Here is a 14637-nt window from a genome sequence, read left to right on the forward strand (position 1 = left end):
GCTGCTTGAGAAGGATCCAAGGGGCTAGTACAGTGCCTGCTACATTGCAGGTCTGCAAGAAATGCCTTTTGACTTGGTTGCTGAATCTACTGAGTTTGGGGCTGGACTAGGCACCTTTTGAAGTTTGGTTGGACTCCATTCCACATGTCAGGAACAGTCCCTCGGAGCCAGGCACCTTGTCCCTCCAACCTCAAAATGCTCCATACCCTGGCTCCTGGGAGGCCTGCTCCTGGAGTCCTTGCTAAACCACCAGAGCCCTGCTTTCTCCCAGCCACCCCAACCCAACCCAAACCCCACAGACTTACATCTCATATCTGCCCGCAGAGACCCAACACTCACAGGGTGAAGTGAGGCCCAGAAGCCCTAGGACTCCAGGAAAGGAAATGGGCCTTTGGCAGGCTAATTACTGGGAGCTGATTCTATTAAGCAGATAGCTCGCTCTAGGCAAAGCAATTACATCTAATCAGCCCCTTGCAGCCGTCCAAAGGGACAACCATTTGAGCCAGACACATGCGTGAGGAGGAACATCAAAGCAGCCTGGGGCTCAGCCTTGGCAGGCTGGTCTGAGACCAGGGGCTGCTCAGAAATTGGTTTCCCTGGCCCCTTCCCCAGGCGGCCAGATCTCGGGCCACAGTGGGGCTGTGGCACTGTGGAGGTGGCCCAGAACTGGGATTCAAAGACCTAGATGGAGACTTGGCTTTGCTACTAAGGAGCTGGATTTCACTGGGGAGAGTGCTCCTTCTACCTGAGCCTCAACTTCCCTGTCTGTCAAGTGAGTAGTATAAACTAGAGGATTCATTCTGAGTTTAAAATGGTAGTTCATCTCAGTACAGTGTTGTGTACTCAAAAATTGCTTAAGAGGGAAGATCTTATGTTAAGCATTCTTTTTTTTTTTTTAAAAGAGTTTATTTATTTATTTGACAGAGATCACAAGTAGGCAGAGAGGCAGGCAGATAGAGGGGGAAGCAGGCTCCCCGCTGAGCAGAGAGCCCGATGTGGGGCTCGATCCCAGGACCCTGAGATCATGGCCCAAGCCGAAGGCAGAGACTAACCCACTGAGCCACCCAGGCACCCCAAGATCTTATGTTAATGGTTCTTATAAGAAATAACAATAATCCTAATAAATACAGAGAGCAGACGGGGGTTTTTGGAGGTTATGGGTATCTTTATGGTATAGATGGTGATGAAGGCATCACAGACGGGTACTTATCTCTGAACTCGTCAAGTTGCATTCATTAAATATTAGGTTTTTGTATGTCAATCATCCCTCAATAAAGTGGTTTAATGAAAAAAGACAACACAAAACGGAAATGCAGTCTGTCTAGCCCATGTGGATCCTAGTCCGGGATGGAACTACATGGTGCAGGGCCTAATTACTCAGACTATGCTTTTAAAAATAGCTGAAATAATATGTTTTTAAAAATGATGGATGCCCTCTTGATAGTCTTCTGTCCTCTAGAAATGTAATGAAATGTATTTCCAAAAAACCAGCCATGATGATGATGATTATAATATTATTATTATTTTGACCATGACTTATTGGCTTCTTAGTCTCAGATTCTTGGAGGAAGCTGGATCATGCCAGAGAGGGAGAAAATGGGAGAGGAGTCCCCCAGAGATGGGGGAGAAGAGCACGATGGAGACAGGTGAGACCCCGGGCTATGGCTGTGCCCCTTCCATCTGTGTTGGCTCCCTTCCCAGAGGAAGAACTCTGTTGAAGATTTCTGGATGTTGACAAGATGCAGAGGATAGATGTGAAACATCAGTCCCTTCCAGCGCTGAAATTCTGGGATTCTCGGTTGGGACCAAGCTACTGGTGGGACCCAAAAGCGTCAGCGGGTCAGCCTTGTGCAGGGAACAAAAGGAGACTACAGGAGTGACGAGCTGTGGCGCCTGGGCCGGCCATGGCCTCTCTGTGAGTCTCAGCTTCTTCCTAAACCGCAGGAAAACGAGGGAGCAGTCTCCCCATAGCCTCTCTCACACGGTGGTTGGGGGACTCCGAGTGAGATGATGAATGCGAAACTAAGACTAATTAATTCCATAAAAAAGGCGAGAACATAAACTAAAAAAGCTTCTGTAAGGCAAAGGAAACCATCTACAAAACGACAGGCAGCCTGCGGAATGGGAGAAAACATTTGCAAATCATGTATCTGATAAGGGGTTATCATATATGTAAATAACTCCTGCGACTTGATAGGAAAAAAAAAAGACACGATCCAATTAAAAAATGGGCAGGTAGCTGAATAGACATTTTCCCAAAGAAGACATAAATGGCCAATGAGCACACGAAAAGACGCTCAACTCCACTCACCACCTGGGAAATGCAAATCAAGACCGCAGTGAGATTGCGCCTCCCACCTGTAAGAATGGTTATGCTCTGAAAGATGAGATAACAAGTGTTGGTGAGGAGGAGGAGGGAAAAGAGCCCTTGTGCCCTGGTGGTGGGAAAGCAAATCCAGCATCCATAGGGAAGCCCTGTATGGAGTTTCCCCCAAAACATTAAAAACAGAACTACTGTATGATCCATATATATATATGATGGGTTTTTTTCTTTTTAGCAGAATTAAAAAAAATATATATACACACACACACACACATATATATATATATATATATATATTATATATGTGATGAGTTTTTTCTTTTTTCAGAATTTTCTTTAAATTAAAAAAAAATTTTAATATATGTATATGTGTGTGTGTATATATATATAAAGGAATACTATTCAGACATAAAGAAGAAAGAAATCCTGCCATTGGTGACAGCAAGGATGGAACTGGAGGGCATTATGCTGAGAGAAATGGGTCAGAGAAAGATAAATACTCTGTGATCTCACTTACATGTGAAATCTGAAAAAAAAGAGACCTCATAGGTATAGAGAACAGACAGATGTTTGCCAGAGGGTCACGTGTGGGTGAAACGCCGGAGAGTGGTAAATGCACCAACTTCCAATGATGAGATCCGCGAGTCTTGGATGTCCTGTACAACATGGTGACTACAGTTGACAAAGCTAACTGTATATTTGAAAGTTGCCAAGAGAGTAGATCTTTGAAATTCTCATAACGGGAAAAACATCGGTGTCTGTGTGCTGGAATGGAGGTCCACTAAACTTATTGGGGTCATCATTTTGTAATGTATACAGATGTTAAATCATTATGCTGTGCACCTAAACTAGTACGATGTTATATGTCAATTATATCTCAATAAAAGAAGAAAAAAAGCTGAGAATATTATTACAAATAGCTGGGACCCAGATCTCCCTCTCCAGCCCTTTCCTCTGGTTTGATTTTCATGATTGCAGCTCTGAGAGCAGGACAGCCGTGCCCGCTTTCCCCGGCCTTGGTGATCTCTGGTGGCCGGTGCCCATGTCATTAGACCAAAAGCCTTGGTCTGTCCTCAAAGAGGAGCCCCTGGTGCTGATTGGAAAGCAGTGGCCTGGCTTGGCCATGTGCAGCCTTCGGGCATCTGTTAGGAGGAGAATTCACCTTGATTCAGATGCTGGGTTGAGGAGGGCTGATTCCTCCGCATTAGGCTGGCAGGGAAGAAGGACGGGGGTAGACGAAGGAGGGGGGCGGGGGCACCAAGAAAGCTTGGATCGCCCTGCTCCTCAGCACCCCACACAAATCCTTTTCCAGGAGAGAGGCCAAAAGGAAGAAGCTACTTTCTTTCCCATGTTATTCCAAGCGTGGTGGGAGGGAAGGCTGGACCCAGAGCTTGTTGGAGAGCCTATAGTGCCAGACTGAGAATCTGCACGGCTACGTGGAAACAGCTTAGGGACACGTAAAGTGTAAGGGCAGGGCTCCTCCATCTCGAGGTCATGGCCCTCTGAGCCAAGCCTGCAGTCCTTGGAGTGGCCTCCATCGCGGTCTGCCTATCAGACCTCTCTGGCCTCATCCCCTTTGCCTCATTTAGAACTCTCGCCACCAGCCGTCCCGGATTATTCGCAATTTCTCCAAATGCTCCCGGCTCTTTCTTGCCTTTCTGCCAGAAATACACACTCTGCCAGGGACGTCTATGGTTGCATTTTCATGCTCCCCAAAGCCCTTGGAATGGCAGCATTCCATTTTACAGATGAGGAAACTGAGGCTCACAGAGAAACAATTTGTCTAAGCTCTGATAGGTAAGTGGACGAGAGATACAGCATTCGAACCCGGATCAGTTTGACTCCAGAGTCTATGCTCTCAGTTTTCTGCCACATTCCATCTTGAGAAAGTGATTGAGGGCAGAGCTGGGCAGCAATAGGGGAACAGAACAGAAGGCATTATCAACAGTGGCCTGGCCCATAGTTAGAGCTTAAAAAATACTAGCTGTGTAAGTGAATACACAGGTCAGAGAGGACAGCCTTAGAAAGGTCCAGGACCCAGGACCTTGGTTTGCTCCAGGAGGGACAGATGCTGGAATCCCAGTAGGACACAGGGCAGACCTGTGGGGGAGGCCAAGTGACTCTGGGTTGGGAGACAGGGCTGTCATGAACAAGCTGGTCTTGATGACCCACCCAAGGTAGAGGTGAGGGAGGAGGCCACGCTGCCCACAGCCCAGTCCAAGCACAGTCCCTAAGCATCTCACCCAGGCAAGAACTCAGAAGTGTCTCTAAGCTGTGTGCAAATTGAAGGATGCCTTTGAGGCTTCAAGCTAGGTGCCTAGGAGAGGGGCAGTGTGATCAGCGCACCAAGAGATATGAAGGGGAAGGGACCATTCAACCACCTGGTTGAGGTTGGTCTTTGTGCTGGGGTCTCAGGAAGAGACATGGCTGAGGACCTGGTCTCTGCCCGTGCAGATCTCAGGTGGCCCAGGGATGGCGCAGTCCAGTGATCCGTGGAATCCTCAGCACCTCCAGGAGATGGAGATCTGCTAGGAGGCGGCGCTCCGGCAGAAGGGCAGGAGCCGTCAGGGAGATGGAAAAAGTGATGTCGTTAAGGAACAATGTGGCCGAAGGAATGAGCTGTAACTTGCTGGATCCAAAAGGACAAATGGGAAAACGGCTGCCAGAGGCCCAGGGGTGTCTGATGATGGCCTGACACTGCCCTGGGGGAGGGACTGAGCCCCAGCCTGGAGGCCAGAAGAGAATTACCCTATAGGCTCCGTGGACCTTTTCTGTCCCCTAATACCTTGCCAAGCAAAGCTTCTGGTCTATTAATAAAAGCTTGATGAATTGAGTCGGGACAGAGAACAGAGAACTCTGCCCCGTTTCAACAGAGTAGATCTAAGGAGGCCGCTGTGAGGCCGAGGAAAAAGCACAGGGTTGGCATCCCTGGGAGGGTCTTGCCCCTGCCCAGCTGGGAACCTCCCTTTTGAAGATGGGTTGCAAGGATTAGGTGAGACACAGGATCAGCAGTCCTGAAGCTGGGACTGGCATGACAGAAGTACTTCCTTCCCCTCCCTCTGGTCCCTCTTTCCTGGGGAAGGGCCGGGGAAAACCAACCTTAATGCAAAGCCCAGGGAGGAAGCTAGATGGCCGGGGGTGCTTCAGCAATCTGGCAGAGGAAAGGGGCTTGCTGGGTCTGACTGGCCGGACGCGGGGTGGCGGTGGGACCGTGGAAAGATGGAGCTGGTTAGAAGCAGCCAGATACTCAGCAGAGACTCAGTGGAAATGGAGAATCTTGAAAGAAGCACCAAAGGGAACTCATGTGTGTGTATGTGGAGTAGTGGGCGTGGGGAGGTCATCTGGTCTAAACTGTTACTTAAGAGATGAGGCAATGGGCCCAGAGAGGGGAAGGGTCAAGGTCATGCAACCTGGTGACCGCGCTTTGGCCTTGATCGAGTTGGAATCCCGTTGCTGAGTTTCCTTATTAGAAAAATCTCTGCCTAGCTCCGAGGTGATGGGGTTCCAGGCAGCCAGTGCACCAGACTTGAGCAGAAGTTGTTGTGTTGACCTTGGGCATCTGGAGAAATAGGAACATGCTTTCTTATTGTGGTCAAAATTGTTGAGAACCCAGTGAGCCCCGGCTGGGGCTCCAGCCCACCTCCCCCTGCCCTGTGGGGCCCAGTGTGCTTCAGAAGAGGGTCTCCTCCTGGGAATTTTGGGCTGAGAAGCTTTGGGGTCTGGTGGGCTGGGACTCTGAAAGGTGGTTGACCTCCAAGGGCTTGATCTGGGGAGTACAAATGGCCACACTGAGGCCTCTATTTGTCAGTGGTGACCCCAGAAATAGCTCTCTCCAGTTTCCCCCCCAATCTCAGTTTTAAAAGCTCATAGGCAGTGCCCATGTGGTCCCACTGTCATCTCCATTTTTCCAAGGAAGGAGGATTGCTCCATAGTCCACCCAGACAGTAAATGGTGGAGGTGGGACCCTGGGTTACTCTCCACAACACACTGTGGTCTCTGCATCTTCCTCCTCTCTCTGCACACACTTCCAGAACCTTCCTTGGGGCCTGTGACTCCCTTCAGCTGCCAGGCCAGATCTCCTGAACTCCGTTAACTGTGAATGTCAAGTCTCAGCTCTCGTACGTGAGCATTTTTGTTTTCTGGCTGGACCAACTGTTTCCCCCAGAATTAAGAGAGGGATGCAGAAAGGGAAGGCTCCACGCCTCTGTACGCAGAGGGAAACTGAGGCACGGATCGGCTCTCACCAAAACCAGGATCCAAAGTCCCTGTCCCCAGGTCCAGCAAGAGAGACCTAGAGCTGCAGGAAAGAGAGCAGGCAGAGAAACACTGTTTTGTTTTCTTAAGCTCCCCGCTGGGACTGAGAACACCAAATCCTCTTTGAAAAAACAGAAAGGGGATTTAGAAAAAAATCAAGATATTAACCTTCTGAAGCTGGCCACCCCCATATAGAGATTAAATTGTTTCTTAAGCATTTTTTTTTTCATTTCTGTAAACATCTTAATTCCTGCCAACATCATGGCCAGCCTGGACTATGGAAGAATGAAGAGTAGGACGGCCTTGTCCTGGCCACCCACCTGCCTGGACACACACACACACACACACCCCTCACACCTGGGGCAGGAGAAAGAGCATTGGAGGAAGAGCCAAATACCTGAGCTTTATTTTCAGCTCTGCCCCACAACCCTGAGCCTCTGTTTCCTTATCCCCATTCCTCACCCCAAATGGGGTAGTCGCACCAGCCAGTTTTCTAAGATTTCTTCCCAAGCGCACTCTCGGGAGCTGCTTGCTCGGGAGCTGTGGGCTGGCCCTTCTCGCTTATTTCCTTCTCCCTCTCCAACCCCCACTTCTCAACGGCCCTGCTGGTGTCTTCCAGAACTTCTCTGACAGCCTGGACAGCAAGCACCGGAGGGAGGGGACGGGGAGGCGTGCCTTCTGGATCTGTAAGGGGCTAGGACGGCTTTCATGGTTCTTTCAGCTCTGCCGCAAATGCGAAATCACATGGGAAAACACCCAGCCTGCGGCTGACGCTTCCCAAAGCCCCTTTCCCCGCTTCTGATCAGCCCTCTTTTTAGTTCTCCTGGATGCCCAGCCCCATCTGGGGCCAAGTGCCCTTTATCTGTCTCCCCCAGTGAAGAAGTCACATTGTTTTTTCTAGTTTCAGATTCTCCACAGCCCGTGTCATGTGGACCTGATCTGAATCCCCCAGGGGTTCTCAGGGCTCTTTGGATGAAGATCTGGACGTCACTGTGGCCTGAGAGCTCTTGTGGATCCTCTCCCCACCGCCCAACCCCACGCCCCCCACCGACCTCTCCAGCCTGGCTTTGAGTGAGGTCCACTTGCCCTCTTCCTCTGGGCTCTGGGAACCTTCTTTCAGGTCCCCATACCTACCATGTTCCTTCTGTGTCTGCCTCCGTGAACCCTACCTCTGCCCAGGCCCTCCCCTGTCTCCAACTGGCACACACCTAGAAGCCCCTCTGACTGTCCCTTCCCCAGGGACGTCCTCCTTGACTCCTGACACATTAGGTCCTCCTGCTCTGGTCCTCTGGCTCCCCTTTCCTCCCTGATAATGAAGGTCCATCCCAGCAAGAAGACAAGTTGTGCCCCCAGCCTTGGATGTCTGCTTCCTTCCCCCACTGGACCATAAGCTCCAGGAGAGAAGGGACAGGCCATTGTGTCTGTTTGGATCAACACTGTCTCCCCAGCACCTGCCCAGCATCCGGCACCCACTACGTACTCCCGAGTACATGAATGAATGGTATCTAAAATTGCTGTCTTTACGCACACCTGAAATGGGGCTCGGCACCTTCCATGAAATCGGGGCATAGAATTCCTTAAGATAGCTTTGCTCTTCTCTGCCTAAGTAGCCAGCTGTCCCTACAGCTTCCTCCTTTTCCCTCAAGTTTCTTTTTAAACTTCTCTCTGACCTGCCAACATCATCAGCCTGATCAAGCAGCAGACTTCACATCCACGTTTCAGTTCCTTCCACCTTCTGACAAGCCCGATCGTTTTCACACCTTGATTCTGTTCTGCTGTTGGAGCTACAGCCAACAGCGGTTATTCTGGGCGCCGGGGAGGAGCGCAACGGGGGGCTAGCCCCGGCCCCGTGAGGTCCGGAAGAAGGTGCCGAGTGTCCCCAAAGGTCTTAGGTAGAAGTGGGCCGTGGTCTGGTTCTGGCTGGAGTAGAGGTTAGAGGAACCCCTCTTTGTCGTTTTCTGTTGGTATTGTTCAAGGTAGGCTCATGGAACAAAGGTTCCTTAAGGTGTTCTACAGGAGAAAGAATCTTGTGCTCAAATATATTGGAAAATGGGGCATCACTCAGAGTCAGTTCTAGTTCTAGTTCTAGTTCTAGTTCTAGTTCTAGTCAGTTCTAGCAGAAGCCAATTCTGCTAACGGAAGCTTGAAGGAGATTTATTCTGAGGATCTTGGGTAATTCACAGAATTTCCTGGAGGGCCAGAAAATCAAGGTCAGAGGCAAAGCAGCCAGGATCATGCCCAAAAGCGTAGTGTAGGAATGGCCCCAGGAAGACCCCATTGCTGCCACCATGCGGCACAAACATGCTTGCTTGTGCTGCCAGCTCGACCCACCCTTAGAACCGCCATCAGGGAGGCCTCTGGAAATAGTGGGCAGCCACCGCCACGGAACCGCCACCCTCTCCGCAGTGGGTTCTGCAGCATTCTTGCTGCTTTGCCTCACTAGCTTGGGGTTCAAAGCCTGGGGAGATGCGTCTTGTTGGTGCAATGAGGTCACGTGCCTGCGCCCTTCCTCAGGACAGTGGGACAAGGCGAATTGGCCACTTTCACCTCCAGCTGCTGCCTCCCAGCAGAGAGGAAATCCTCACACACAGGAAGTGGGAGCAGACCCGAAGAATGACAACTGTTCTCCTCACTGCGGACCCTGGACACTTCCCTTGGGTGTCCCAGTGCTTCAGCTGTGAGTTTCTCCAGCTCGGCACTGTTGACATTTTGGACCAGAGGACTCTGTGTGGTGGGGCTGTTCCGGGCACAGCAGGACGGTTTGCAGCAGCTGGGGCCCTACTCGTCAGATGCCAGTAGCACTCCTCCAGTTGTCACAACTAAAAATGTCTGAATTCATTGCTAAATATCCCCTGGGGGGTGGCTTTTCCTGGGGCTGAGAACCACTGCTCCAGGAGATCCGTGGGAAATCTGTGATACGTTTGAGGAACCATGATTGATTTAACCTTATTGACCATGGAAAACTTTTTTCCTCTAGCACCCTTTTCTCTTATTTCGCAGAACTTACTCTGAGAAATGCTGGGCTGGTCACTGGGGACCTCATTCTAGAAATATCATGGAGGTTGGGGTTGCCTAGGCCAAATAGCCTGATGTGAAAAGGGGTCTCCCTACCGTCACCTCCTCCACCTCCCTGAACAAGGCTGGGGACCCCGAAACTCCTGCCCTATGAAGACCCCACATTCCCAGGGCCCAAGGGAGGAGCCTACAGAATGCCATTCAACTTGGAAGTCAGTCTTTTCCCCTTGGCGATGAACCCGGCCTGCAGGCATAGGTATTGCTCTAAACACTAGGGACCCTGTGTTGGGGACAAAGTCCTGCCTCTGACAGCATTCTATAGCCCCGCCCCCTGCACAGTTGGACAAAGATCCCACATGATGCAAGCTCCGTGGGCTTTGTCTGTATCTCACGCATGTTTACCGGGCTAGGACACTTATTACTGCCCAGTGAATGCCCGGGACACAGGGTCAAGTTCAACCCCATCAAGAAAATATCCCCCACCCCAACTGTGATGCAGGATGAGAGGGTCGTAGACCCCTGAAGGGTGCAACCACCACCCACTGGCCTTGCCTTTGAGAGGAGCCATTGAAGCCGTTGCTAGGCCTGGAACGGAGTGTTCCCCATATTGGGGGGGGGGGGCTCAGTTCCAGCTTGTATCTCCATTTTGGAACTGCCACACATGGCCTATGATGTCTCTTGGCTCTTAACCTTGGGCGACTGGCATGGTGGAAATATACAGCATGGGGGGCAGACAGACCTGTGTTTGATCTCGGCTGCACCACTCACTGGAGGCGTGGACTCGGGAGGGCCACCTTTCTCTCTGAACTTCAATTGCACTGTGTAGATTTTTTTTAAAAAAGCATTTTTCTGGCTCCTACATTCTAGAATTCTCTATTTTAGTATTAACAGGTGCCTCCCGGGTGGCAGAAGATAGGACTCCCTGAAGCCTCCCTGAGAATTTAGGAACCCGTGCTCTAGGACCCCAGGGTGAAATTTCAGAGGGCAGGGGAGACAACTGGGGGAAAAAAAAAAAAAAAAAAAAGCTAAAAAATGCCTTGGATCCCAACCAGCCAGAGGATGCGCGAATGGAAAATTCCTGCTGTGTGTCAGAGGCCCACCTGGCCCGGGTGACAGCCAGCCGAGCCAGACACGCAGGCCCCACGGCATGTTTAGAAGGCTTTCCTGCCCTGTTCAGCCTGGCCCTTCAACGCCCATCCTGGGAAAGTGGGTAGAGAAGCAAGGTCCTCGCCTAGGCTCAGGAGAGCTTCCTGGGTTTCCATGACCGAGCAGGGACTCAGGAGCCGGAAGGTGGGTTGCAGGAGAGAGATGAGGCTCAGGTTCAGTCCCCAAGGCAGACCGGAACCCATGTCTGGGACCGGGGAGTAGCAGCGTTGCTGCTGCGGCTCTAAGGGTCCTTGTCTGGGTCATGAGGGGGGATGTCTAGCAAGTCCTCACCAGCCTTAGCATCCCATGTGCGGAGGCCCACATTCTCAGGGTTTCCACATCCGCCTTGGGAGAGGCCAAGGCCCCTTTCATCAGCAGGCCCTGGGGCAACTCTTGGAAGCTTCCCTTGGAGACAAGCTCAGCCTCTGAAGAAGGCGGCCAAGGCTGGTCCACAGCTATAGGGTGATGACTTAGCCAGCTCTCAGTGCCCGCCGAGATCTGACGGTGATCCCTGAGGGGCAGGCTTGGGGTGAGTACGTTGAAATAGACTCCCTCCACTCCAAGTCTGGGGGCAGAGGAGGTGGGTGTGATGGACCTGGGAGAGCCAAAGAGGAGCGCTGAGCTGCAGGGAAATTGTTCCCTGTTCTAACGCCATGCAGGGGAAAGTAGTCCCTGAATCTAGAATCCTCTGGGGGCCAAGCCTCATGCTCTGATGTGGGCTGAGGGCGTGATGGGCTTCACCAGCCAGGATGGAGTGGCCCTCGGACTTTGTCCAGATCCCACACTCACAGCCTCAGCCACCCAGGGGCTCCAGGTGCAGGCTGGGGCAGGCTTGGTGGGGGCTGTGGGGATTCAGAGCCCTCATTAGGGTTGAACACATTGGCCAAGGCCGGTCTGCAGATTCCCAGCTCTGGGGAGTGTGATTGGCAAGTCAGCCCCAGGGGCTGGATCTGTCCTGAAACCCTGACAAGGTCTGGTCTTGGGAGAATGGACAGTTCACCGGGGGGATGCCACATGAGAGGTCCCACGATTAGTGCTGCCTGGCCTACTGGATTCTCCCCCCTTGCTAATCTCCCCTTCTTGGCACAGCTTTCCACAGAATGTCTCTCAGTGCCTTTTATCTGTCCTTTTTTTTTTTTTTTTTTTTTAAGATTTTATTTATTTATTTGAGAGAGAGAGAGATCACAAGTAGGCAGAGAGGCAGGCAGAGAGAGAGGAGGAAGCAGGCTCCCCGCTGAGCAGAGAGCCTGATGTGGGGCTCGATCCCAGGACCCTGAGATCATGACCTGGGCTAAAGGCAGAGGCTTAACCCACTGAGCCACCCAGGTGCCCTTACCTGCCCTTTTGATGCCTCGGAGATGGGACAAATCTCGACTCCAGGCCACCACTGCTTCTGAACTCTGCTGTCCCCAGCCTCCTCTGCTCACACCACCCCTCAGGCACATACTTAAAGGAAAGTGCTGGAATGGCACTGCATATAAGCCAGGACAAGGACAACCCTGGTCCCTGCGATTTCACTCTGGTGGCTGTTGGGACCAGCCCCCAGGGGAGGAGTGTCCAGTGCTTCTCAGAGACTAGCCTTCCTCCATCCTCAAGCTCTTTCTCTGAGCTCCCAGTCCCTCAGAGAGAGCTCTCCATTTCTCAGACCCACACCAGCCCCTCGGTGCCCGGCCAGGCCTGCCTTCTGGAAGGCCCCGGCTACTGGTGCCAGCTGTGCGTGAACTCCAGGGCTGTTGTCCCCCCGAGGCCACTTCCAGGAGCTGCTCCGTGCAGGAAATCCCTCCTCCTGTTTCTTGTTTTCTTGGTTTCCAGCCCATGCTTTTCCTTTTCTGCTCCCCTACATGCTCCACAGGGGTTCAGGTCACCCGGAAATATCTTTTGCTTCTTCTGAGGCCTGGAGTCAACAACACAGTGTGCATGTCTAAAATCCGGGGAGGCTCAGGATGGTATAGATGGGAGTGTGCGCGCTCGTGCACATTCGTACGTGTGTGTTTGTGAATTTGCATGATTTGAAGAGAGGCTTGGTCCCCAGAGAACACAATGTTTCCCACTTCCAAAGGTCCTCAAAGACCTGCCTCACTCCTTGCATTTCAGCAGGGCTGGGTCAGTGCGGGTTCTGAGGGGCTGCTAGACTCCTTCCCTGTCATGCCACAGAACAGGGAATGGTTTCCAGAACCCCTGAGCCCTACCATGGGGCCCTTTCCACAACATGGTACTTGGATGTCAAGGGAGAGAGGTTTGAGCCCAGAAAGCCTTAAAGGGGGTGGCAGAAGATGCCTTAATCTGGGGGTTGGGATATGAGCTCAGTGGGGTGTGGGATGGCGTTTGGAAACAATCGTCATCACTCACTTTTCCAGAATACTCCTTTAGTCCTGTATCTCAGGATGCATCCTGATTTATGGGGTGCAGGATTCCAGCAGCTCTGGGAAGGGTTCTGGTTTTGCAGGGCTCTAGCTCCTGGGGAGAGACGAAAGGGAGGGGCCTGCGCTGGAATATTAGGAGTTAGGAGGTTGAGGGGCAGAACCTGTGGAAGGACCGAAGCAGGGACCCAGGATGCTTCCACCTGCCTTGGGTGACAGACCTCTTCATGAAAAGAGGCAGGATGGGAGTCCCAAGGGCCTCGGGAAGCAGCGTCCTTGGAGCAGACAGGCTCCCTGGGGAGCAGTTCCTACCCCTCATCCCGCTGTGGGGTGTTGCTTTTGCTTTTGCTTTTCTGCCACAAAATTCGGCCGGCCATCTTCACTGAAACCACAGAGAAACCATGTATGTCGTTCACTCACTCCCATTTAACAGATGGGGAGACTGAGGCCTTAGGTTAAGAGAAGCTGAGTGGTGCCACTGGGTCTCCCAGTTAGAAAGTGGTAGAGCCAAGCTCCAAACCTACATCTTCTGGTTTTAAGTTCTGACTCCTTCCATGAGCACGAACAGTCCCTCCTCAGCCTCAGCAGGGATTGAAGACTGGGCTTCAATCTTACCCCCTGTTAGGACAGATGTTGTGAATTTGGGCAAGTATCTGAATCTCAGTTTTCTCCTAAATAAAGTGGATGTAGTCAGTGAGATACTGGAGCCGTTCTGGCTCCCAAAAGCCAACCAGGCATATTTCTTTCCAATTCTGCCTTTCCATAACAGAGGGGGAGTTAGCTTGCTATGGGCCATGGGAGAAGTATTTACACCACAGAAACGAGCACACCTGACAAGTCCTTCCTTTCTTCCATTTAACGAACATTCGCCGTCTTCTGTCAGGCTCCAGCATAGTGCGAGGGAAGTGAAGATGAGTAAGATGAAGTCTTATCCTAAAGGATCTCATGGAAGAGAAAGAGGAAACAGGCATGAGAAAAAGCCAGATTCTGACCAGTGAGACCAGAGGGGCTCACAGAGCACGACTGTAGTCAACTGAAGGTGAGGTAAGGAATAAAAAGGATATTTATCAGCAAAAGAAGCAGCTTTAGAAGCAGCTTCAATAGACTCTTTCTGATTGGAATGTTCTGGAAATTGCAAACCTGGGCTTGGGTTTGAAATCCTAAGCTTTGGTTTGGAGTCACATAGGTAGAGTTTGGAACCCTGGCTGAGCTGGCCACCATGTGTGTTGACTTAGCCAAGTTATTTATTTATTTATTTATTTATTTATTTATTTAAAGTAGGCTCCGTGCCCAATGTAGGGCTTCACCTCATGACCCTGAGACCAAGAGCCGCACACTCTACTGGCTGTTGCGCCAGCCAGGCACCCCAACTTAGCCAAGTTATTCAACTTCTTTGAGACTGTCTCCTCGTTTGATAATTTTTGATAAAAATTTGATAATTTTTAACTCACTGGGTCCTTGTGAGAATTCATTGAGATCATTTATTCAGCAAAATATCTTTGCAGAATACCTATATGTGCCAAACGCCTGAGCCCTACT

This window comes from Mustela lutreola, chromosome 9 (assembly GCF_030435805.1).
Source record: "Mustela lutreola isolate mMusLut2 chromosome 9, mMusLut2.pri, whole genome shotgun sequence".
In the NCBI taxonomy this organism is placed as follows: Eukaryota; Metazoa; Chordata; class Mammalia; order Carnivora; family Mustelidae; genus Mustela; species Mustela lutreola.